Below are 25,213 nucleotides of genomic sequence, written 5' to 3'. Positions count from 1 at the left end.
CATACCCTTCCCACTCGGGGTGACAAATGCAAAAATAACAATTGATGGACAGAATGCAGAACAATGTCATACATTCACCCCAGTACAGAGATCTGGGCCTAAATCCATCGTTTTTTTGCTCACCATGCCATTCCAGTTTGAACCCAGCCATATGCAAATCAGTCTTGACCCTGTGCCCCATGGGAACAGTCCAGCCCGAACTGCCAAGCCAGGTCCTCCCTGGACTGGAAACAAGCATCCTAGGACCGGTTTCGGGCTTTCAGCCCTCATCAGCCAGGATAGCTTGATTCCAGTGGCATGGAGAGCAAGGGACTCACGTCTGAGCATACCCTTCCCACTCGGGGTGACAAATGCAAAAATAACAATTGATGGACAGAATGCAGAACAATGTCATACATTCACCCCAGTACAGAGATCTGGGCCTAAATCCATCGTTTTTTTGCTCACCATGCCATTCCAGTTTGAACCCAGCCATATGCAAATCAGTCTTGACCCTGTGCCCCATGGGAACAGTCCAGCCCGAACTGCCAAGCCAGGTCCTCCCTGGACTGGAAACAAGCATCCTAGGACCGGTTTCGGGCTTTCAGCCCTCATCAGCCAGGATAGCTTGATTCCAGTGGCATGGAGAGCAAGGGACTCACGTCTGAGCATACCCTTCCCACTCGGGGTGACAAATGCAAAAATAACAATTGATGGACAGAATGCAGAACAATGTCATACATTCACCCCAGTACAGAGATCTGGGCCTAAATCCATCGTTTTTTTGCTCACCATGCCATTCCAGTTTGAACCCAGCCATATGCAAATCAGTCTTGACCCTGTGCCCCATGGGAACAGTCCAGCCCGAACTGCCAAGCCAGGTCCTCCCTGGACTGGAAACAAGCATCCTAGGACCGGTTTCGGGCTTTCAGCCCTCATCAGCCAGGATAGCTTGATTCCAGTGGCATGGAGAGCAAGGGACTCACGTCTGAGCATACCCTTCCCACTCGGGGTGACAAATGCAAAAATAACAATTGATGGACAGAATGCAGAACAATGTCATACATTCACCCCAGTACAGAGATCTGGGCCTAAATCCATCGTTTTTTTGCTCACCATGCCATTCCAGTTTGAACCCAGCCATATGCAAATCAGTCTTGACCCTGTGCCCCATGGGAACAGTCCAGCCCGAACTGCCAAGCCAGGTCCTCCCTGGACTGGAAACAAGCATCCTAGGACCGGTTTCGGGCTTTCAGCCCTCATCAGCCAGGATAGCTTGATTCCAGTGGCATGGAGAGCAAGGGACTCACGTCTGAGCATACCCTTCCCACTCGGGGTGACAAATGCAAAAATAACAATTGATGGACAGAATGCAGAACAATGTCATACATTCACCCCAGTACAGAGATCTGGGCCTAAATCCATCGTTTTTTTGCTCACCATGCCATTCCAGTTTGAACCCAGCCATATGCAAATCAGTCTTGACCCTGTGCCCCATGGGAACAGTCCAGCCCGAACTGCCAAGCCAGGTCCTCCCTGGACTGGAAACAAGCATCCTAGGACCGGTTTCGGGCTTTCAGCCCTCATCAGCCAGGATAGCTTGATTCCAGTGGCATGGAGAGCAAGGGACTCACGTCTGAGCATACCCTTCCCACTCGGGGTGACAAATGCAAAAATAACAATTGATGGACAGAATGCAGAACAATGTCATACATTCACCCCAGTACAGAGATCTGGGCCTAAATCCATCGTTTTTTTGCTCACCATGCCATTCCAGTTTGAACCCAGCCATATGCAAATCAGTCTTGACCCTGTGCCCCATGGGAACAGTCCAGCCCGAACTGCCAAGCCAGGTCCTCCCTGGACTGGAAACAAGCATCCTAGGACCGGTTTCGGGCTTTCAGCCCTCATCAGCCAGGATAGCTTGATTCCAGTGGCATGGAGAGCAAGGGACTCACGTCTGAGCATACCCTTCCCACTCGGGGTGACAAATGCAAAAATAACAATTGATGGACAGAATGCAGAACAATGTCATACATTCACCCCAGTACAGAGATCTGGGCCTAAATCCATCGTTTTTTTGCTCACCATGCCATTCCAGTTTGAACCCAGCCATATGCAAATCAGTCTTGACCCTGTGCCCCATGGGAACAGTCCAGCCCGAACTGCCAAGCCAGGTCCTCCCTGGACTGGAAACAAGCATCCTAGGACCGGTTTCGGGCTTTCAGCCCTCATCAGCCAGGATAGCTTGATTCCAGTGGCATGGAGAGCAAGGGACTCACGTCTGAGCATACCCTTCCCACTCGGGGTGACAAATGCAAAAATAACAATTGATGGACAGAATGCAGAACAATGTCATACATTCACCCCAGTACAGAGATCTGGGCCTAAATCCATCGTTTTTTTGCTCACCATGCCATTCCAGTTTGAACCCAGCCATATGCAAATCAGTCTTGACCCTGTGCCCCATGGGAACAGTCCAGCCCGAACTGCCAAGCCAGGTCCTCCCTGGACTGGAAACAAGCATCCTAGGACCGGTTTCGGGCTTTCAGCCCTCATCAGCCAGGATAGCTTGATTCCAGTGGCATGGAGAGCAAGGGACTCACGTCTGAGCATACCCTTCCCACTCGGGGTGACAAATGCAAAAATAACAATTGATGGACAGAATGCAGAACAATGTCATACATTCACCCCAGTACAGAGATCTGGGCCTAAATCCATCGGCCCAGTTTTGACATTGTTTGACATTGTTCTGCATTCTGTCCATCAATTGTTGTTTTTGCATTTGTCACCCCGAGTGGGAAGGGTATGCTCAGACGTGAGTCCCTTGCTCTCCATGCCACTGGAATCAAGCTATCCTGGCTGATGAGGGCTGAAAGCCCGAAACCGGTCCTAGGATGCTTGTTTCCAGTCCAGGGAGGACCTGGCTTGGCAGTTCGGGCTGGACTGTTCCCATGGGGCACAGGGTCAAGACTGATTTGCATATGGCTGGGTTCAAACTGGAATGGCATGGTGAGCAAAAAAACGATGGATTTAGGCCCAGATCTCTGTACTGGGGTGAATGTTTGACATTGTTCTGCATTCTGTCCATCAATTGTTGTTTTTGCATTTGTCACCCCGAGTGGGAAGGGTATGCTCAGACGTGAGTCCCTTGCTCTCCATGCCACTGGAATCAAGCTATCCTGGCTGATGAGGGCTGAAAGCCCGAAACCGGCCCTAGGATGCTTGTTTCCAGTCCAGGGAGGACCTGGCTTGGCAGTTCGGGCTGGACTGTTCCCATGGGGCACAGGGTCAAGACTGATTTGCATATGGCTGGGTTCAAACTGGAATGGCATGGTGAGCAAAAAAACGATGGATTTAGGCCCAGATCTCTGTACTGGGGTGAATGTTTGACATTGTTCTGCATTCTGTCCATCAATTGTTGTTTTTGCATTTGTCACCCCGAGTGGGAAGGGTATGCTCAGACGTGAGTCCCTTGCTCTCCATGCCACTGGAATCAAGCTATCCTGGCTGATGAGGGCTGAAAGCCCGAAACCGGTCCTAGGATGCTTGTTTCCAGTCCAGGGAGGACCTGGCTTGGCAGTTCGGGCTGGACTGTTCCCATGGGGCACAGGGTCAAGACTGATTTGCATATGGCTGGGTTCAAACTGGAATGGCATGGTGAGCAAAAAAACGATGGATTTAGGCCCAGATCTCTGTACTGGGGTGAATGTTTGACATTGTTCTGCATTCTGTCCATCAATTGTTGTTTTTGCATTTGTCACCCCGAGTGGGAAGGGTATGCTCAGACGTGAGTCCCTTGCTCTCCATGCCACTGGAATCAAGCTATCCTGGCTGATGAGGGCTGAAAGCCCGAAACCGGTCCTAGGATGCTTGTTTCCAGTCCAGGGAGGACCTGGCTTGGCAGTTCGGGCTGGACTGTTCCCATGGGGCACAGGGTCAAGACTGATTTGCATATGGCTGGGTTCAAACTGGAATGGCATGGTGAGCAAAAAAACGATGGATTTAGGCCCAGATCTCTGTACTGGGGTGAATGTTTGACATTGTTCTGCATTCTGTCCATCAATTGTTGTTTTTGCATCTTTTAGAACAGCACTGACTCTGAGAAGTAGTTCTAAGCGTACTTACCAGTAACTTATATTTCCTTCCATAGGAATCCTTTGTGTGGTTTTCACCAGATAAGTGTCCAATTTTGAAACGTACAAATATTCCTCTAAAATCAGCCGAACTACTAATTCTGATTTACTCACCTGTGATCAGGAGAGAACCCAGTGCTGCATCTTTAATCCCAGCACTGACCCTGAAAAGTAATTCTAAGCATACTTACCAGTAACTTGTATTTCCTTCCATAGGAATCCATTGTGTGGTTTTCACCAGAAAAGTTTCTGTGTCCATTTTCGAAACGTACAAATATTCCTCTAAAATCAGCCGAACTACGAATTCCGATTTATTCACCTGTTATCAGGAGAGAACCCAGTGCTGCATCTTTTAGTCCAGCACTGACCCTGAAAAGTAATTCTAAGCGTACTTTCCAGTAACTTGTATTTCCTTCCATAGGAATCCATTGTGTGGTTTTCACCAGAAAAGTTTCTAAGTGTCCATTTTTTAAACTTACAAATATTCCTCTAAAATCAGCTGAAGTACGAATTCTGATTTACTCACCTTTTATCAGGAGAGAACCCGGTGCTGCATCTTTTAGACCTACAACAAACAATTGATGGACGGAATGCTGACAATGCAGACATTCTCCCCCAGTCAAGAGATCTGGGTTAAATCCATTGTTCTTTTGCCCACTACAGCACCCCAGTTTAGACATGGCCATATGCAAATCAGTCTTGACCCTGTGCCTCATGGGAACAGTCCAGCCCGAACTGCCAAGCCATGTCTTCCCTGGACCGGAATCAAGCATCCTAGGACCGGTTTCTGGCTATCAGCCGTCATCAGCTAGGATAGCTTGACTCCAGTGGCGTAGTGAGCATGGGTCCCACGTCTGGGAATTCCCATCCCACTTAGGGCGAAAAGCGTTACAACAAACAATTGATGGACAGAATGCTGACGATGCAGACATTCTCCCCCAGTCAAGAGATCTGGGTTAAATCCATCGTTCTTTTGCCCACTACACCACCCCAGTTTAGACATGGCCATATGCAAATCAGTCTTGACCCTGTGCCTCATGGGAACAGTCCAGCCCGAACTGCCAAGCCATGTCTTCCCTGGACCGGAATCAAGCATCCTAGGACCGGTTTCTGGCTATCAGCCGTCATCAGTCAGGATAGCTTGACTCCAGTGGCATAGTGAGCACGGGTCCCACGTCTGGGAATACCCATCCCACTTAGGGCGAAAAGCGTTACAACAAACAATTGATGGACGGAATGCTGACAATGCAGACATTCTCCCCCAGTCAAGAGATCTGGGTTAAATCCATCGTTCTTTTGCCCACTACACCACCCCAGTTTAGACATGGCCATATGCAAATCAGTCTTGACCCTGTGCCTCATGGGAACAGTCCAGCCCGAACTGCCAAGCCATGTCTTCCCTGGACCGGAATCAAGCATCCTAGGACCGGTTTCTGGGTATCAGCCGTCATCAGCCAGGATAGCTTGACTCCAGTGGCGTAGTGAGCACGGGTCCCACGTCTGGGAATACCCATCCCACTTAGGGCGAAAAGCGTTACAACAAACAATTGATGGACGGAATGCTGACAATGCAGACATTCTCCCCCAGTCAAGAGATCTGGGTTAAATCCATCGTTCTTTTGCCCACTACACCACCCCAGTTTAGACATGGCCATATGCAAATCAGTCTTGACCCTGTGCCTCATGGGAACAGTCCAGCCCGAACTGACGCTGAAAAGTAATTCTAAGCGTACTTACCAGTACTTGTATTTCCTTCCATAGGAATCCATTGTGTGGTTTTCACCAGAAAAGTTTCCAAGTGTCCATTTTTGAAACGTACAAATATTCCTATAAAATCAGTCGAACTACAAATTCCGATTTACTCACTTGTTATCAGGAGAGAACCCAGTGCTGCATGGATTAGACCAGCACTGAATCTGAAAATTAATTCTAAGCGTACTTACCAATAACTTGTATTTCCTTCCATAGGAATCCATTGTGTGGTTTTCACCAGAAAAGTTTCTAAGTGTCCATTTTTGAAACGTACAAATATTCCTCTAAAATCAGCCGAACAACGAATTCCGATTTACTCACCTGTTATCAGGAGAGAACCTACTGCTGCATCTTTTAGAACAGCACTGACTCTGAGAAGTAGTTCTAAGCGTACTTACCAGTAACTTATATTTCCTTCCATAGGAATCCTTTGTGTGTTTTTCACCAGATAAGTGTCCAATTTTGAAATGTACAAATATTCCTCTAAAATCAGCCGAACTACTAATTCCGATTTACTCACCTGTGATCAGGAGAGAACCCAGTGCTGCATCTTTAATCCCAGCACTGACCCTGAAAAGTAATTCTAAGCGTACTTACCAGTAACTTGTATTTCCTTCCATAGGAATCCATTGTGTGGTTTTCACCAGAAAAGTTTCTGTGTCCATTTTTGAAACGTATAATTATTCCTCTAAAATCAGCCGAACTACGAATTCCGATATACTCACCTGTTATCAGGAGAGAACCCAGTGCTGCAACTTTTAGTCCAGCACTGACCCTGAAAAGTAATTCTAAGCGTACTTTCCAGTAACTTGTATTTCCTTCCAAAGGAATCCATTGTGTGGTTTTCACCAGAAAAGTTTCTAAGTGTCCATTTTTCAAACGTACAAATATTCCTCTAAAATCAGCTGAACTACGAATTTCGATTTACTCACCTGTTATCAGGAGAGAACCCAGTGCTGCATCTTTTAGCCCAGCACTGACCCTGAAAAGTAATTCTAAGCGTACTTACCAGTAACTTGCATTTCCTTCCATAGGAATCCATTGTGTGGTTTTCACCAGAAAAGTTTCTAAGTGTCCAATTTTGAAAGGTACAAATATTCCTCTAAAATCAGCCGAACTACGAATTCCGATTTACTGACCTGTTATCAGGAGTGAACCCAGTGCTGCATCTTTTAGAACAGCACTGACTCTGAGAAGTAGTTCTAAGCGTACTTACCAGTAACTTATATTTCCTTCCATAGGAATCCTTTGTGTGTTTTTCACCAGATAAGTGTCCAATTTTGAAATGTACAAATATTCCTCTAAAATCAGCCGAACTACTAATTCCGATTTACTCACCTGTGATCAGGAGAGAACCCAGTGCTGCATCTTTAATCCCAGCACTGACCCTGAAAAGTAATTCTAAGCGTAATTACCAGTAACTTGTATTTCCTTCCATAGGAATTCATTGTGTGGTTTTCACCAGAAAAGTTTCTGTGTCCATTTTTGAAACATACAAATATTCCTCTAAAATCAGCCGAAGTACGAATTCTGATTTACTCACCTGTTATCAGGAGAGAACCCAGTGCTCCATCTTTAAGTCCAACACTGAACCTGAAAAGTAATTCTAAGTGTACTTACCAGTAACTTGTATTTCATTCCATAGGAATCCATTGTGTGGTTTTGAGCAGAAAAGTTTCTAAGTGTCCATTTTTGAAACGTACAAATATTTCTCTAAAATGAGCTGAACTACGAATTCCGATTTACTCACCTGTTATCAGGAGAGAACCCAGTGCTGCATCTTTTAGTCCAGCACTGACCCTGAAAAGTAATTCTAAGCGTACTTTCCAGTAACTTGTATTTCCTTCCATAGGAATCCATTGTGTGGTTTTCACCAGAAAAGTTTCTAAGTGTCCATTTTTGAAACGTACAAATATTCCTATAAAATCAGCCGAACTACAAATTCCGATTTACTCACTTGTTATCAGGAGAGAACCCAGTGCTGCATGGTTTAGACCAGCACTGACTCTGAAAAGTAATTCTAAGCGTACTTACCAGTAACTTGTATTTCCTTCCATAGGAATCCATTGTGTGGTTTTCACCAGAAAAGTTTCTAAGTGTCCATTTTTGAAACGTACAAATATTCCTCTAAAATCAGCCGAACAACGAATTCCGATTTACTCACCTGTTAGGAGAGAACCCAGTGCTGCATCTTTTAGACCAGCACTGACTCTGAGAAGTAATTCTAAGCGTACTTACCAGTAACTTGTATTTCCTTCCATTGGAATCCTTTGTGTGGTTTTCACCAGAAAAGTGTCCAATTTTGAAACGTACAAATATTCCTCTAAAATCAGCCGAACTACGAATTCCGATTTACTCACCTGTTATCAGGAGAGATCCCAGTGCTGCATGGTTTAGACCAGCACTGAATCTGAAAAGTAATTCTAAGCGTACTTACCAGTAACTTGTATTTCCTTTTATAGGAATCCATTGTGTGGTTTTCACCAGAAAAGTTTCTAAGTGTCCATTTTTGAAACGTACAAATATTCCTCTAAAATCAGCCGAACAACGAATTCCGATTTACTCACCTGTTATCAGGAGAGAACCCACTGCTATATCTTTCAGCCCAGTACTGACCCTGAAAAGTAATTCTAAGCGTACTTACCAGTAACTTGTTTTTCCTTCCATAGGAATCCATTGTGTGGTTTTCACCAGAAAAGTTTCTAAGTGTCCAATTTTGAAAGGTACAAATATTCCTCTAAAATCAGCCGAACTACGATTTCCGATTTACTCACCTGTTATCAGGAGAGAACCCAGTGCTGCATCTTTTAGAACAGCACTGACTCTGAGAAGTAGTTCTAAGCGTACTTACCAGTAACTTATATTTCCTTCCATAGGAATCCTTTGTGTGTTTTTCACCAGATAAGTGTCCAATTTTGAAACGTACAAATATTCCTCTAAAATCAGCCGAACTACTAATTCCGATTTACTCACCTGTGATCAGGAGAGAACCCAGTGCTGCATCTTTAATCCCAGCACTGACCCTGAAAAGTAATTCTAAGCGTAATTACCAGTAACTTGTATTTCCTTCCATAGGAATTCATTGTGTGGTTTTCACCAGAAAAGTTTCTGTGTCCATTTTTGAAACATACAAATATTCCTCTAAAATCAGCCGAAGTACGAATTCTGATTTACTCACCTGTTATCAGGAGAGAACCCAGTGCTCCATCTTTAAGTCCAACACTGAACCTGAAAAGTAATTCTAAGTGTACTTACCAGTAACTTGTATTTCATTCCATAGGAATCCATTGTGTGGTTTTGAGCAGAAAAGTTTCTAAGTGTCCATTTTTGAAACGTACAAATATTTCTCTAAAATGAGCTGAACTACGAATTCCGATTTACTCTCCTGTTATTAGGAGATAACCCAGTGCTGCATCTTTCAGCCCAGTACTGACCCTGACAAGTAATTCTAAGTGTACTTACCAGTAACTTGTATTTCCTTGCATAGGAATCCATTGTGTGGTTTTCACCAGAAAAGTTTCTATGTCCATTTTTGAAACTTACAAATATTCCTCTAAAATCTGCCGAAGTACGAATTCTGATTTACTCTCCTGTTATCAGGAGATAACCCACTGCTGCATCTTTCAGGCCAGTACTGACCCTGAAAAGTAATTCTAAGCGTACTTACCAGTAACTTGTATTTCGATGCATCAGAATCCATTGTGTGGTTTTCACCAGAAAAGTTTCTTAGTGTCCAATTTTGATACATACAAATATTCCTCTAAAATTAGCCGAACTAAGAATTCTGATTTACTCACCTGTTATCAGGAGATAACCCAGTGCTGCATCTTTTAGACCAGCACTGACCCTGAAAAGTAATTCTAAGCGTACTTACCAGTAACTTGTATTTCCTTCCATTGGAATCCTTTTGTGTGGTTTTCACCAGATAAGTGTCCAATTTTGAAACGTACAAATATTCCTCTAAAATCAGCCGAACTACGAATTCCGATTTACTCACCTGTTATCAGGAGAGAACCCTGTGCTGCATTTTTCAGCCCAGCACTGACCCTGAAAAGTAATTTTAAGCGTACTTACCAGTAACTTGTATTTCTTTCCATAGAAATCCATTGTGTGGTTTTCACCAGAAAAGTTTCTGTGTCCATTTTTGAAACGCACAAATATTCCTTTAATATCAGCCGAACTACAAATTCCGATTTACTCACCTGTTATCAGGAGAGATCCCAGTGCTGCATCTTTTAGACCAGCACTGACTCTGAAAAGTAATTCTAAGCGTACTTACCAGTAACTTATATTTCCTTCCATAGGAATCCATTGTGTGGTTTTCACCAGAACATTTTCTGTGTCCATTTTTGAAACGTACAAATATTCCTCTAAGATCAGCCGAACTAGGAATTCCGATTTACTCACCTGTTATCAGGAGAGAACCCAGTGCTGCATCTTTTAGTCCAGCACTGACCCTGAAAAGTAATTCTAAGCGTACTTTCCAGTAACTTGTATTTCCTTCCATAGGAATCCATTGTGTGGTTTTCACCAGAAAAGTTTCTAAGTGTCCATTTTTGAAACTTACAAATATTCCTCTAAAATCAGCCGAAGTACGAATTCTGATTTACTCATCTTTTATCAGGAGAGAACCCAGTGCTGCATCTTTTAGACCAGCACTGACGCTGAAAAGTAATTCTAAGAGTACTTACCAGTAACTTGTATTTCATTCCGTAGGAATCCATTGTGTGGTTTTCACCAGAAAAGTTTCTAAGTGTCCATTTTTGAAACTTACAAATATTCCTCTAAAATCAGCCGAAGTACGAATTCTGATTTACTCACCTTTTATTAGGAGAGAACCCAGTGCTGCATGGTTTAGACCAGCACTGACTCTGAAAAGTAATTCTAAGCGTACTTACCAATAACTTGTATTTCCTTCCATAGGAATCCATTGTGTGGTTTTCACCAGAAAAGTTTCTAAGTGTCCATTTTTGAAACGTACAAATATGCCTCTAAAATCAGCCGAACAACGAATTCCGATTTACTCACCTGTTATCAGGAGAGAACCCGCTGCTACATCTTTCAGCCCAGTACAGACCCTGAAAAGTAATTCTAAGCGTACTTACCAGTAACTTGTTTTTCCTTCCATAGGAATCCATTGTGTGGTTTTCACCAGAAAAGTTTCTAAGTATCCAATTTTGAAAGGTACAAATATTCCTCTAAAATCAGCCGAACTACGAATTCCGATTTACTCACCTGTTATCAGGAGAGAACCCAGTGCTGCATCTTTTAGAACAGCACTGACTCTGAGAAGTAGTTCTAAGCGTACTTACCAGTAACATATATTTCCTTCCATAGGAATCCTTTGTGTGGTTTTCACCAGATAAGTGTCCAATTTTGAAACGTACAAATATTCCTCTAAAATCAGCCGAACTACTAATTCCGATTTACTCACCTGTGATCAGGAGAGAACCCAGTGCTGCATCTTTAATCCCAGCACTGACCCTGAAAAGTAATTCTAAGCGTACTTACCAGTAACTTGTATTTCCTTCCATAGGAATCCATTGTGTGGTTTTCACCAGAAAAGTTTCTGTGTCCATTTTCGAAACGTACAAATATTCCTCTAAAATCAGCCGAACTACGAATTCCGATTTATTCACCTGTTATCAGGAGAGAACCCAGTGCTGCATCTTTTAGTCCAGCACTGACCCTGAAAAGTAATTCTAAGCGTACTTTCCAGTAACTTGTATTTCCTTCCATAGGAATCCATTGTGTGGTTTTCACCAGAAAAGTTTCTAAGTGTCCATTTTTTAAACTTACAAATATTCCTCTAAAATCAGCTGAAGTACGAATTCTGATTTACTCACCTTTTATCAGGAGAGAACCCGGTGCTGCATCTTTTAGACCTACAACAAACAATTGATGGACGGAATGCTGACAATGCAGACATTCTCCCCCAGTCAAGAGATCTGGGTTAAATCCATCGTTCTTTTGCCCACTACACCACCCCAGTTTAGACATGGCCATATGCAAATCAGTCTTGACCCTGTGCCTCATGGGAACAGACCAGCCCGAACTGCCAAGCCATGTCTTCCCTGGACCGGAATCAAGCATCCTAGGACCGGTTTCTGGCTATCAGCCGTCATCAGCCAGGATAGCTTGACTCCAGTGGCGTAGTGAGCACGGGTCCCACGTCTGGGAATACCCATCCCACTTAGGGCGAAAAGCGTTACAACAAACAATTGATGGACGGAATGCTGACAATGCAGACATTCTCCCCCAGTCAAGAGATCTGGATTAAATCCATCGTTCTTTTGCCCACTACACCACCCCAGTTTAGACATGGCCATATGCAAATCAGTCTTGACCCTGTGCCTTATGGAAACAGTCCAGCCCGAACTGCCAAGCCATGTCTTCCCTGGACTGGAATCAAGCATCCTAGGCCCGGTTTCTGGCTATCAGCCGTCATCAGCCAGGATAGCTTGACTCCAGTGGCGTAGTGAGCATGGGTCCCACGTCTGGGAATACCCATCCCACTTAGGGCGAAAAGCGTTACAACAAACAATTGATGGACGGAATGCTGACAATGCAGACATTCTCCCCAGTCAAGAGATCTGGGTTAAATCCATCGTTCTTTTGCCCACTACACCACGCCAGTTTAGACATGGCCATATGCAAATCAGTCTTGACCCTGTGCCTCATGGGAACAGTCCAGCCCGAACTGCCAAGCCATGTCTTCCCTGGACCGGAATCAAGCATCCTAGGACCGGTTTCTGGATATCAGCCGTCATCAGCCAGGATAGCTTGACTCCAGTGGCGTAGTGAGCACGGGTCCCACGTCTGGGAATACCCATCCCACTTAGGGCGAAAAGCGTTACAACAAACAATTGATGGACGGAATGCTGACAATGCAGACATTCTCCCCCAGTCAAGAGATCTGGGTTAAATCCATCGTTCTTTTGCCCACTACACCACCCCAGTTTAGACATGGCCATATGCAAATCAGTCTTGACCCTGTGCCTCATGGGAACAGTCCAGCCCGAACTGCCAAGCCATGTCTTCCCTGGACCGGAATCAAGCATCCTAGGCCCGGTTTCTGGCTATCAGCCGTCATCAGCCAGGATAGCTTGACTCCAGTGGCGTAGTGAGCACGGGTCCCACGTCTGGGAATACCCATCCCACTTAGGGCGAAAAGCGTTACAACAAACAATTGATGGACGGAATGCTGACAATGCAGACATTCTCCCCAGTCAAGAGATCTGGGTTAAATCCATCGTTCTTTTGCCCACTACACCACCCCAGTTTAGACATGGCCATATGCAAATCAGTCTTGACCCTGTGCCTCATGGGAACAGTCCAGCCCGAACTGACGCTGAAAAGTAATTCTAAGCGTACTTACCAGTACTTGTATTTCCTTCCATAGGAATCCATTGTGTGGTTTTCACCAGAAAAGTTTCCAAGTGTCCATTTTTGAAACGTACAAATATTCCTATAAAATCAGTCGAACTACAAATTCCGATTTACTCACTTGTTATCAGGAGAGAACCCAGTGCTGCATGGTTTAGACCAGCACTGAATCTGAAAAGTAATTCTAAGCGTACTTACCAATAACTTGTATTTCCTTCCATAGGAATCCATTGTGTGGTTTTCACCAGAAAAGTTTCTAAGTGTCCATTTTTGAAACGTACAAATATTCCTCTAAAATCAGCCGAACAATGAATTCCGATTTACTCACCTGTTATCAGGAGAGAACCCACTGCTGCATCTTTTAGAACAGCACTGACTCTGAGAAGTAGTTCTAAGCGTACTTACCAGTAACTTATATTTCCTTTCAAAGGAATCCTTTGTGTGTTTTTCACCAGATAAGTGTCCAATTTTGAAATGTACAAATATTCCTCTAAAATCAGCTGAACTACTAATTCCGATTTACTCACCTGTGATCAGGAGAGAACCCAGTGCTGCATCTTTAATCCCAGCACTGACCCTGAAAAGTAATTCTAAGCGTACTTACCAGTAACTTGTATTTCCTTCCATAGGAATCCATTGTGTGGTTTTCACCAGAAAAATTTCTGTGTCCATTTTCGAAACGTACAAATATTCCTCTAAAATCAGCCGAACTATGAATTCCGATTTACTCACCTGTTATCAGGAGAGAACCCAGTGCTGCATCTTTTAGTCCAGCACTGACCCTGAAAAGTAATTCTAAGCGTACTTTCCAGTAACTTGTATTTCCTTCCATAGGAATCCATTGTGTGGTTTTCACCAGAAAAGTTTCTAAGTGTCCATTTTTGAAACTTACAAATATTCCTCTAAAATCAGCCGAAGTACGAACTCTGATTTACTCACCTTTTATCAGGAGAAAACCCGGTGCTGCATCTTTTAGACCAGCACTGACGCTGAAAAGTAATTCTAAGCATACTTACCAGTAACTTGTATTTCCTTCCATAGGAATCCATTGTGTGGTTTTCACCAGAAAAGTTTCTAAGTGTCCATTTTTGAAACGTACAAATATTCCTATAAAATCAGCCGAACTACAAATTCCGATTTACTCACTTGTTATCAGGAGAGAACCCAGTGCTGCATGGTTTAGACCAGCACTGACTCTGAAAAGTAATTCTAAGCGTACTTACCAGTAACTTGTATTTCCTTCCATAGGAATCCATTGTGTGGTTTTCACCAGAAAAGTTTCTAAGTGTCCATTTTTGAAACGTACAAATATTCCTCTAAAATCAGCCGAACAACGAATTCCGATTTACTCACCTGTTAGGAGAGAACCCAGTGCTGCATCTTTTAGACCAGCACTGACTCTGAGAAGTAATTCTAAGCGTACTTACCAGTAACTTGTATTTCCTTCCATTGGAATCCTTTGTGTGGTTTTCACCAGAAAAGTGTCCAATTTTGAAACGTACACATATTCCTCTAAAATCAGCCGAACTACGAATTCCGATTTACTCACCTGTTATCAGGAGAGATCCCAGTGCTGCATGGTTTAGACCAGCACTGAATCTGAAAAGTAATTCTAAGCGTACTTACCAGTAACTTGTATTTCCTTTTGTAGGAATCCATTGTGTGGTTTTCACCAGAAAAGTTTCTAAGTGTCCATTTTTGAAACGTACAAATATTCCTCTAAAATCAGCCGAACAACGAATTCCGATTTACTCACCTGTTATCAGGAGAGAACCCACTGCTACATCTTTCAGCCCAGTACTGACCCTGAAAAGTAATTCTAAGCGTACTTACCAGTAACTTGTTTTTCCTTCCATAGGAATCCATTGTGTGGTTTTCACCAGAAAAGTTTCTAAGTGTCCAATTTTGAAAGGTACAAATATTCCTCTAAAATCAGCCGAACTACGAATTCCAATTTACTCACCTGTTATCAGGAGAGAACCCAGTGCTGCATCTTTTAGAACAGCACTGACTCTGAGAAGTAGTTCTAAGCGTACTTACCAGTAACTTATATTTCCTTCCATAGGAATCCTTTGTGTGTTTTTCACCAGATAAGTGTCCAATTTTAAAACGTACAAATATTCCTCTAAAATCAGCCGAACTTCTAATTCTGATTTACTCACCTGTGATCAGGAGAGAACCCAGTGCTGCATCTTTAATCCCAGCACTGACCCTGAAAAGTAATTCTAAGCGTAATTACCAGTAACTTGTATTTCCTTCCATAGGAATTCATTGTGTGGTTTTCACCAGAAAAGTTTCTGTGTCCATTTTTGAAACATACAAATATTCCTCTAAAATCAGCCGAAGTACGAATTCTGATTTACTCACCTGTTATCAGGAGAGAACCCAGTGCTCCATCTTTAAGTCCAACACTGAACCTGAAAAGTAATTCTAAGTGTACTTACCAGTAACTTGTATTTCATTCCATAGGAATCCATTGTGTGGTTTTGAGCAGAAAAGTTTCTAAGTGTCCATTTTTGAAACGTACAAATATTTCTCTAAAATGAGCTGAACTACGAATTCCGATTTACTCTCCTGTTATTAGGAGATAACCCAGTGCTGCATCTTTCAGCCCAGTACTGACCCTGACAAGTAATTCTAAGTGTACTTACCAGTAACTTGTATTTCCTTGCATAGGAATCCATTGTGTGGTTTTCACCAGAAAAGTTTCTATGTCCATTTTTGAAACTTACAAATATTCCTCTAAAATCTGCCGAAGTACGAATTCTGATTTACTCTCCTGTTATCAGGAGATAACCCACTGCTGCATCTTTCAGGCCAGTACTGACCCTGAAAAGTAATTCTAAGCGTACTTACCAGTAACTTGTATTTCGATGCATCAGAATCCATTGTGTGGTTTTCACCAGAAAAGTTTCTTAGTGTCCAATTTTGATACATACAAATATTCCTCTAAAATTAGCCGAACTAAGAATTCTGATTTACTCACCTGTTATCAGGAGATAACCCAGTGCTGCATCTTTTAGACCAGCACTGACCCTGAAAAGTAATTCTAAGCGTACTTACCAGTAACTTGTATTTCCTTCCATTGGAATCCTTTTGTGTGGTTTTCACCAGATAAGTGTCCAATTTTGAAACGTACAAATATTCCTCTAAAATCAGCCGAACTACGAATTCCGATTTACTCACCTGTTATCAGGAGAGAACCCTGTGCTGCATTTTTCAGCCCAGCACTGACCCTGAAAAGTAATTTTAAGCGTACTTACCAGTAACTTGTATTTCTTTCCATAGAAATCCATTGTGTGGTTTTCACCAGAAAAGTTTCTGTGTCCATTTTTGAAACGCACAAATATTCCTTTAATATCAGCCGAACTACAAATTCCGATTTACTCACCTGTTATCAGGAGAGATCCCAGTGCTGCATCTTTTAGACCAGCACTGACTCTGAAAAGTAATTCTAAGCGTACTTACCAGTAACTTATATTTCCTTCCATAGGAATCCATTGTGTGGTTTTCACCAGAACATTTTCTGTGTCCATTTTTGAAACGTACAAATATTCCTCTAAGATCAGCCGAACTAGGAATTCCGATTTACTCACCTGTTATCAGGAGAGAACCCAGTGCTGCATCTTTTAGTCCAGCACTGACCCTGAAAAGTAATTCTAAGCGTACTTTCCAGTAACTTGTATTTCCTTCCATAGGAATCCATTGTGTGGTTTTCACCAGAAAAGTTTCTAAGTGTCCATTTTTGAAACTTACAAATATTCCTCTAAAATCAGCCGAAGTACGAATTCTGATTTACTCATCTTTTATCAGGAGAGAACCCAGTGCTGCATCTTTTAGACCAGCACTGACGCTGAAAAGTAATTCTAAGAGTACTTACCAGTAACTTGTATTTCATTCCGTAGGAATCCATTGTGTGGTTTTCACCAGAAAAGTTTCTAAGTGTCCATTTTTGAAACTTACAAATATTCCTCTAAAATCAGCCGAAGTACGAATTCTGATTTACTCACCTTTTATTAGGAGAGAACCCAGTGCTGCATGGTTTAGACCAGCACTGACTCTGAAAAGTAATTCTAAGCGTACTTACCAATAACTTGTATTTCCTTCCATAGGAATCCATTGTGTGGTTTTCACCAGAAAAGTTTCTAAGTGTCCATTTTTGAAACGTACAAATATGCCTCTAAAATCAGCCGAACAACGAATTCCGATTTACTCACCTGTTATCAGGAGAGAACCCGCTGCTACATCTTTCAGCCCAGTACAGACCCTGAAAAGTAATTCTAAGCGTACTTACCAGTAACTTGTTTTTCCTTCCATAGGAATCCATTGTGTGGTTTTCACCAGAAAAGTTTCTAAGTATCCAATTTTGAAAGGTACAAATATTCCTCTAAAATCAGCCGAACTACGAATTCCGATTTACTCACCTGTTATCAGGAGAGAACCCAGTGCTGCATCTTTTAGAACAGCACTGACTCTGAGAAGTAGTTCTAAGCGTACTTACCAGTAACATATATTTCCTTCCATAGGAATCCTTTGTGTGGTTTTCACCAGATAAGTGTCCAATTTTGAAACGTACAAATATTCCTCTAAAATCAGCCGAACTACTAATTCCGATTTACTCACCTGTGATCAGGAGAGAACCCAGTGCTGCATCTTTAATCCCAGCACTGACCCTGAAAAGTAATTCTAAGCGTACTTACCAGTAACTTGTATTTCCTTCCATAGGAATCCATTGTGTGGTTTTCACCAGAAAAGTTTCTGTGTCCATTTTCGAAACGTACAAATATTCCTCTAAAATCAGCCGAACTACGAATTCCGATTTATTCACCTGTTATCAGGAGAGAACCCAGTGCTGCATCTTTTAGTCCAGCACTGACCCTGAAAAGTAATTCTAAGCGTACTTTCCAGTAACTTGTATTTCCTTCCATAGGAATCCATTGTGTGGTTTTCACCAGAAAAGTTTCTAAGTGTCCATTTTTTAAACTTACAAATATTCCTCTAAAATCAGCTGAAGTACGAATTCTGATTTACTCACCTTTTATCAGGAGAGAACCCGGTGCTGCATCTTTTAGACCTACAACAAACAATTGATGGACGGAATGCTGACAATGCAGACATTCTCCCCCAGTCAAGAGATCTGGGTTAAATCCATCGTTCTTTTGCCCACTACACCACCCCAGTTTAGACATGGCCATATGCAAATCAGTCTTGACCCTGTGCCTCATGGGAACAGACCAGCCCGAACTGCCAAGCCATGTCTTCCCTGGACCGGAATCAAGCATCCTAGGACCGGTTTCTGGCTATCAGCCGTCATCAGCCAGGATAGCTTGACTCCAGTGGCGTAGTGAGCACGGGTCCCACGTCTGGGAATACCCATCCCACTTAGGGCGAAAAGCGTTACAACAAACAATTGATGGACGGAATGCTGACAATGCAGACATTCTCCCCCAGTCAAGAGATCTGGATTAAATCCATCGTTCTTTTGCCCACTACACCACCCCAGTTTAGACATGGCCATATGCAAATCAGTCTTGACCCTGTGCCTTATGGAAACAGTCCAGCCCGAACTGCCAAGCCATGTCTTCCCTGGACTGGAATCAAGCATCCTAGGCCCGGTTTCTGGCTATCAGCCGTCATCAGCCAGGATAGCTTGACTCCAGTGGCGTAGTGAGCATGGGTCCCACGTCTGGGAATACCCATCCCACTTAGGGCGAAAAGCGTTACAACAAACAATTGATGGACGGAATGCTGACAATGCAGACATTCTCCCCAGTCAAGAGATCTGGGTTAAATCCATCGTTCTTTTGCCCACTACACCACGCCAGTTTAGACATGGCCATATGCAAATCAGTCTTGACCCTGTGCCTCATGGGAACAGTCCAGCCCGAACTGCCAAGCCATGTCTTCCCTGGACCGGAATCAAGCATCCTAGGACCGGTTTCTGGATATCAGCCGTCATCAGCCAGGATAGCTTGACTCCAGTGGCGTAGTGAGCACGGGTCCCACGTCTGGGAATACCCATCCCACTTAGGGCGAAAAGCGTTACAACAAACAATTGATGGACGGAATGCTGACAATGCAGACATTCTCCCCCAGTCAAGAGATCTGGGTTAAATCCATCGTTCTTTTGCCCACTACACCACCCCAGTTTAGACATGGCCATATGCAAATCAGTCTTGACCCTGTGCCTCATGGGAACAGTCCAGCCCGAACTGCCAAGCCATGTCTTCCCTGGACCGGAATCAAGCATCCTAGGCCCGGTTTCTGGCTATCAGCCGTCATCAGCCAGGATAGCTTGACTCCAGTGGCGTAGTGAGCACGGGTCCCACGTCTGGGAATACCCATCCCACTTAGGGCGAAAAGCGTTACAACAAACAATTGATGGACGGAATGCTGACAATGCAGACATTCTCCCCAGTCAAGAGATCTGGGTTAAATCCATCGTTCTTTTGCCCACTACACCACCCCAGTTTAGACATGGCCATATGCAAATCAGTCTTGACCCTGTGCCTCATGGGAACAGTCCAGCCCGAACTGACGCTGAAAAGTAATTCTAAGCGTACTTACCAGTACTTGTATTTCCTTCCATAGGAATCCATTGTGTGGTTTTCACCAGAAAAGTTTCCAAGTGTCCATTTTTGAAACGTACAAATATTCCTATAAAATCAGTCGAACTACAAATTCCGATTTACTCACTTGTTATCAGGAGAGAACCCAGTGCTGCATGGTTTAGACCAGCACTGAATCTGAAAAGTAATTCTAAGCGTACTTACCAATAACTTGTATTTCCTTCCATAGGAATCCATTGTGTGGTTTTCACCAGAAAAGTTTCTAAGTGTCCATTTTTGAAACGTACAAATATTCCTCTAAAATCAGCCGAACAATGAATTCCGATTTACTCACCTGTTATCAGGAGAGAACCCACTGCTGCATCTTTTAGAACAGCACTGACTCTGAGAAGTAGTTCTAAGCGTACTTACCAGTAACTTATATTTCCTTTCAAAGGAATCCTTTGTGTGTTTTTCACCAGATAAGTGTCCAATTTTGAAATGTACAAATATTCCTCTAAAATCAGCTGAACTACTAATTCCGATTTACTCACCTGTGATCAGGAGAGAACCCAGTGCTGCATCTTTAATCCCAGCACTGACCCTGAAAAGTAATTCTAAGCGTACTTACCAGTAACTTGTATTTCCTTCCATAGGAATCCATTGTGTGGTTTTCACCAGAAAAATTTCTGTGTCCATTTTCGAAACGTACAAATATTCCTCTAAAATCAGCCGAACTATGAATTCCGATTTACTCACCTGTTATCAGGAGAGAACCCAGTGCTGCATCTTTTAGTCCAGCACTGACCCTGAAAAGTAATTCTAAGCGTACTTTCCAGTAACTTGTATTTCCTTCCATAGGAATCCATTGTGTGGTTTTCACCAGAAAAGTTTCTAAGTGTCCATTTTTGAAACTTACAAATATTCCTCTAAAATCAGCCGAAGTACGAACTCTGATTTACTCACCTTTTATCAGGAGAAAACCCGGTGCTGCATCTTTTAGACCAGCACTGACGCTGAAAAGTAATTCTAAGCATACTTACCAGTAACTTGTATTTCCTTCCATAGGAATCCATTGTGTGGTTTTCACCAGAAAAGTTTCTAAGTGTCCATTTTTGAAACGTACAAATATTCCTATAAAATCAGCCGAACTACAAATTCCGATTTACTCACTTGTTATCAGGAGAGAACCCAGTGCTGCATGGTTTAGACCAGCACTGACTCTGAAAAGTAATTCTAAGCGTACTTACCAGTAACTTGTATTTCCTTCCATAGGAATCCATTGTGTGGTTTTCACCAGAAAAGTTTCTAAGTGTCCATTTTTGAAACGTACAAATATTCCTCTAAAATCAGCCGAACAACGAATTCCGATTTACTCACCTGTTAGGAGAGAACCCAGTGCTGCATCTTTTAGACCAGCACTGACTCTGAGAAGTAATTCTAAGCGTACTTACCAGTAACTTGTATTTCCTTCCATTGGAATCCTTTGTGTGGTTTTCACCAGAAAAGTGTCCAATTTTGAAACGTACACATATTCCTCTAAAATCAGCCGAACTACGAATTCCGATTTACTCACCTGTTATCAGGAGAGATCCCAGTGCTGCATGGTTTAGACCAGCACTGAATCTGAAAAGTAATTCTAAGCGTACTTACCAGTAACTTGTATTTCCTTTTGTAGGAATCCATTGTGTGGTTTTCACCAGAAAAGTTTCTAAGTGTCCATTTTTGAAACGTACAAATATTCCTCTAAAATCAGCCGAACAACGAATTCCGATTTACTCACCTGTTATCAGGAGAGAACCCACTGCTACATCTTTCAGCCCAGTACTGACCCTGAAAAGTAATTCTAAGCGTACTTACCAGTAACTTGTTTTTCCTTCCATAGGAATCCATTGTGTGGTTTTCACCAGAAAAGTTTCTAAGTGTCCAATTTTGAAAGGTACAAATATTCCTCTAAAATCAGCCGAACTACGAATTCCAATTTACTCACCTGTTATCAGGAGAGAACCCAGTGCTGCATCTTTTAGAACAGCACTGACTCTGAGAAGTAGTTCTAAGCGTACTTACCAGTAACTTATATTTCCTTCCATAGGAATCCTTTGTGTGTTTTTCACCAGATAAGTGTCCAATTTTAAAACGTACAAATATTCCTCTAAAATCAGCCGAACTTCTAATTCTGATTTACTCACCTGTGATTAGGAGAGAACCCAGTGCTGCATCTTTAATCCCAGCACTGACCCTGAAAAGTAATTCTAAGCGTAATTACCAGTAACTTGTATTTCCTTCCATAGGAATTCATTGTGTGGTTTTCACCAGAAAAGTTTCTGTGTCCATTTTTGAAACATACAAATATTCTTCTAAAATCAGCCGAAGTACGAATTCTGATTTACTCACCTGTTATCAGGAGAGAACCCAGTGCTCCATCTTTAATCCCAGCACTGACCCTGAAAAGTAATTCTAAGCGTACTTACCAGTAACTTGTTTTTCCTTCCATAGTAATCCATTGTGTGGTTTTCACCAGAAAAGTATCTAAGTGTCCAATTTTGAAAGGTACAAATATTCCTCTAAAATCAGCCGAACTACGAATTCTGATTTACTCACCTGTTATCAGGAGAGAACCCAGTGCTGCATCTTTTAGAACAGCACTGACTCTGAGAAGTAGTTCTAAGCGTACTTACCAGTAACTTATATTTCCTTCCATAGGAATCCTTTATGTGGTTTTCACCAGATAAGTGTCCAATTTTGAAACGTACAAATATTCCTCTAAAATCAGCCGAACTACTAATTCCGATTTACTCACCTGTGATCAGGAGAGAACCCACTGCTACATCTTTCACCCCAGTACTGACCCTGAAAAGTAATTCTAAGCGTACTTACCATTAACTTGTTTTTCCTTCCATAGGAATCTATTGTGTGGTTTTCACCAGAAAAGTTTCTAAGTGTCCAATTTTGAAAGGTACAAATATTCCTCTAAAATCAGCCAAACTACGAATCCGATTTACTCACCTGTTATCAGGAGAGAACCCAGTGCTGCATCTTTTAGAACAGCACTGACTCTGAGAAGTAGTTCTAAGCGTACTTACCAGTAACTTATATTTCCTTCCATAGGAATCCTTTGTGTGGTTTTCACCAGATAAGTGTCCAATTTTGAAACGTACAAATATTCCTCTAAAATCAGCCGAACTTCTAATTCCGATTTACTCTCCTGTGATCAGGAGAGAACCCAGTGCTGCATCTTTAATCCCAGCACTGACCCTGAAAAGTAATTCTAAGCGTACTTACCAGTAACTTGTATTTGCTTCCATAGGAATCCATTGTGTGGTTTTCACCAGAAAAGTTTCTGTGTCCTTTTTTGAAACGTACAAATATTCCTCTAAAATCAGCCGAAGTACGAATTCTGATTTACTCACCTGTTATCAGGAGAGAACCCAGTGCTCCATCTTTTAGTCCAACACTGACCCTGAAAAGTAATTCTAAGTGTACTTACCAGTAACTTGTAATTCATTCCATAGGAATCCATTGTGTGGTTTTGAGCAGAAAAGTTCCTAGTGGCCATTTTTGAAACGTACAAATATTCCTCTAAAATGAGCTGAACTACGAATTCCGATTTACTCTCCTGTTATCAGGAGATAACCCAGTGCTGCATCTTTCAGCCTAGTACTGACCCTGAAAAGTCATTCTAAGCGTACTTACCAGTAACTTGTATTTCCTTGCATCGGAATCCATTGTGTGGTTTTCACCAGAAAAGTTTCTTAGTGTCCAATTTTGATACGTACAAATATTCCTCTTCAATCAGCCGAACTACGAATTCCGATTTACTCACCTGTTATCAGGAGAGAACCCAGTGCTGCATCTTTTAGCCCAGCACTGACCCTGAAAAGTAATTCTAAGCGTACTTACCAGTAACTTGTATTTCCTTCCATAGGAATCCATTGTGTGGTTTTCACCAGAATAGTTTCTGTGTCCATTTTTGAAACGTACAATTATTCCTATAAAATCAGCCGACCTACGAATTCCGATTTACTCACCTGTTATCAGGAGAGAACCCAGTGCTGCATCTTTTAGTCCAGCACTGACCCTGAAAAGTAATTCTAAGCGTACTTTCCAGTAACTTGTATTTCCTTCCATAGGATTCCATTGTGTGGTTTTCACCAGAAAAGTTTCTAAGTGTCCATTTTTGAAACTTACAAATATTCCTCTAAAATCAGCCGAAGTACAAATTCCGATTTACTCACCTATTATCAGGAGAGAACCCAGTGCTGCATCTTTTAGACCAGCACTGACTCTGAGAAGTAATTCTAAGCGTACTTACCAATAACTTGGATTTCCTTCCATTGGAATCCTTTTGTGTGGTTTTCACCAGATAAGTGTCCAATTTTGAAACGTACAAATATTCCTCTAAAATCAGCCGAACAACGAATTCCGATTTACTCACCTGTTATCAGGAGAGAACCCAGTGCTGCATCTTTTACCCCAGCACTGACCCTGAAAAGTAATTCTAAGCGTACTTACCAGCAACTAGTATTTCCTTCCATTGGAATCCTTTTGTGTGGTTTTCACCAGATAAGTGTCCAATTTTGAAACGTACAAATATTCCTCTAAAATCAGCCGAACTACGAATTCCGATTTACTCACCTGTTATCAGGAGAGAACCCAGTGCTGCATCTTTCAGCCCAGCACTGACCCTGAAAAGTAATTTTAAGCGTACTTACCAGTAACTTGTATTTCTTTCCATAGAAATCCATTGTGTGGTTTTCACCAGAAAAGTTTCTGTGTCCATTTTTGAAACGTACAAATATTCTTCTAAAATCAGCCGAACTACAAATTCCGATTTACTCACCTGTTATCAGGAGAGATCCCAGTGCTGCATCTTTTAGACCAGCACTGACTCTGAAAAGTAATTCTAAGCATACTTACCAGTAACTTATATTTCCTTCCATAGGAATCCATTGTGTGGTTTTCACCAGAATAGTTTCTGTGTCCATTTTTGAAACGTACAATTATTCCTATAAAATCAGCCGACCTACGAATTCCGATTTACTCACCTGTTATCAGGAGAGAACCCAGTGCTGCATCTTTTAGTCCAGCACTGACCCTGAAAAGTAATTCTAAGCGTACTTTCCAGTAACTTGTATTTCCTTGCATAGGAATCCATTGTGTGGTTTTCACCAGAAAAGTTTCTAAGTGTCCATTTTTGAAACTTACAAATATTCCTCTAAAATCAGCCGAAGTACAAATTCCGATTTACTCACCTATTATCAGGAGAGAACCCAGTGCTGCATCTTTTAGACCAGCACTGACTCTGAGAAGTAATTCTAAGCGTACTTACCAGTAACTTGGATTTCCTTCCATTGGAATCCTTTTGTGTGGTTTTCACCAGATAAGTGTCCAATTTTGAAACGTACAAATATT

This window comes from Triturus cristatus, chromosome 1_1 (assembly GCF_964204655.1).
Source record: "Triturus cristatus chromosome 1_1, aTriCri1.1, whole genome shotgun sequence".
NCBI lineage: Eukaryota > Metazoa > Chordata > Amphibia > Caudata > Salamandridae > Triturus > Triturus cristatus.
This window is presented reverse-complemented; position numbering follows the sequence as displayed.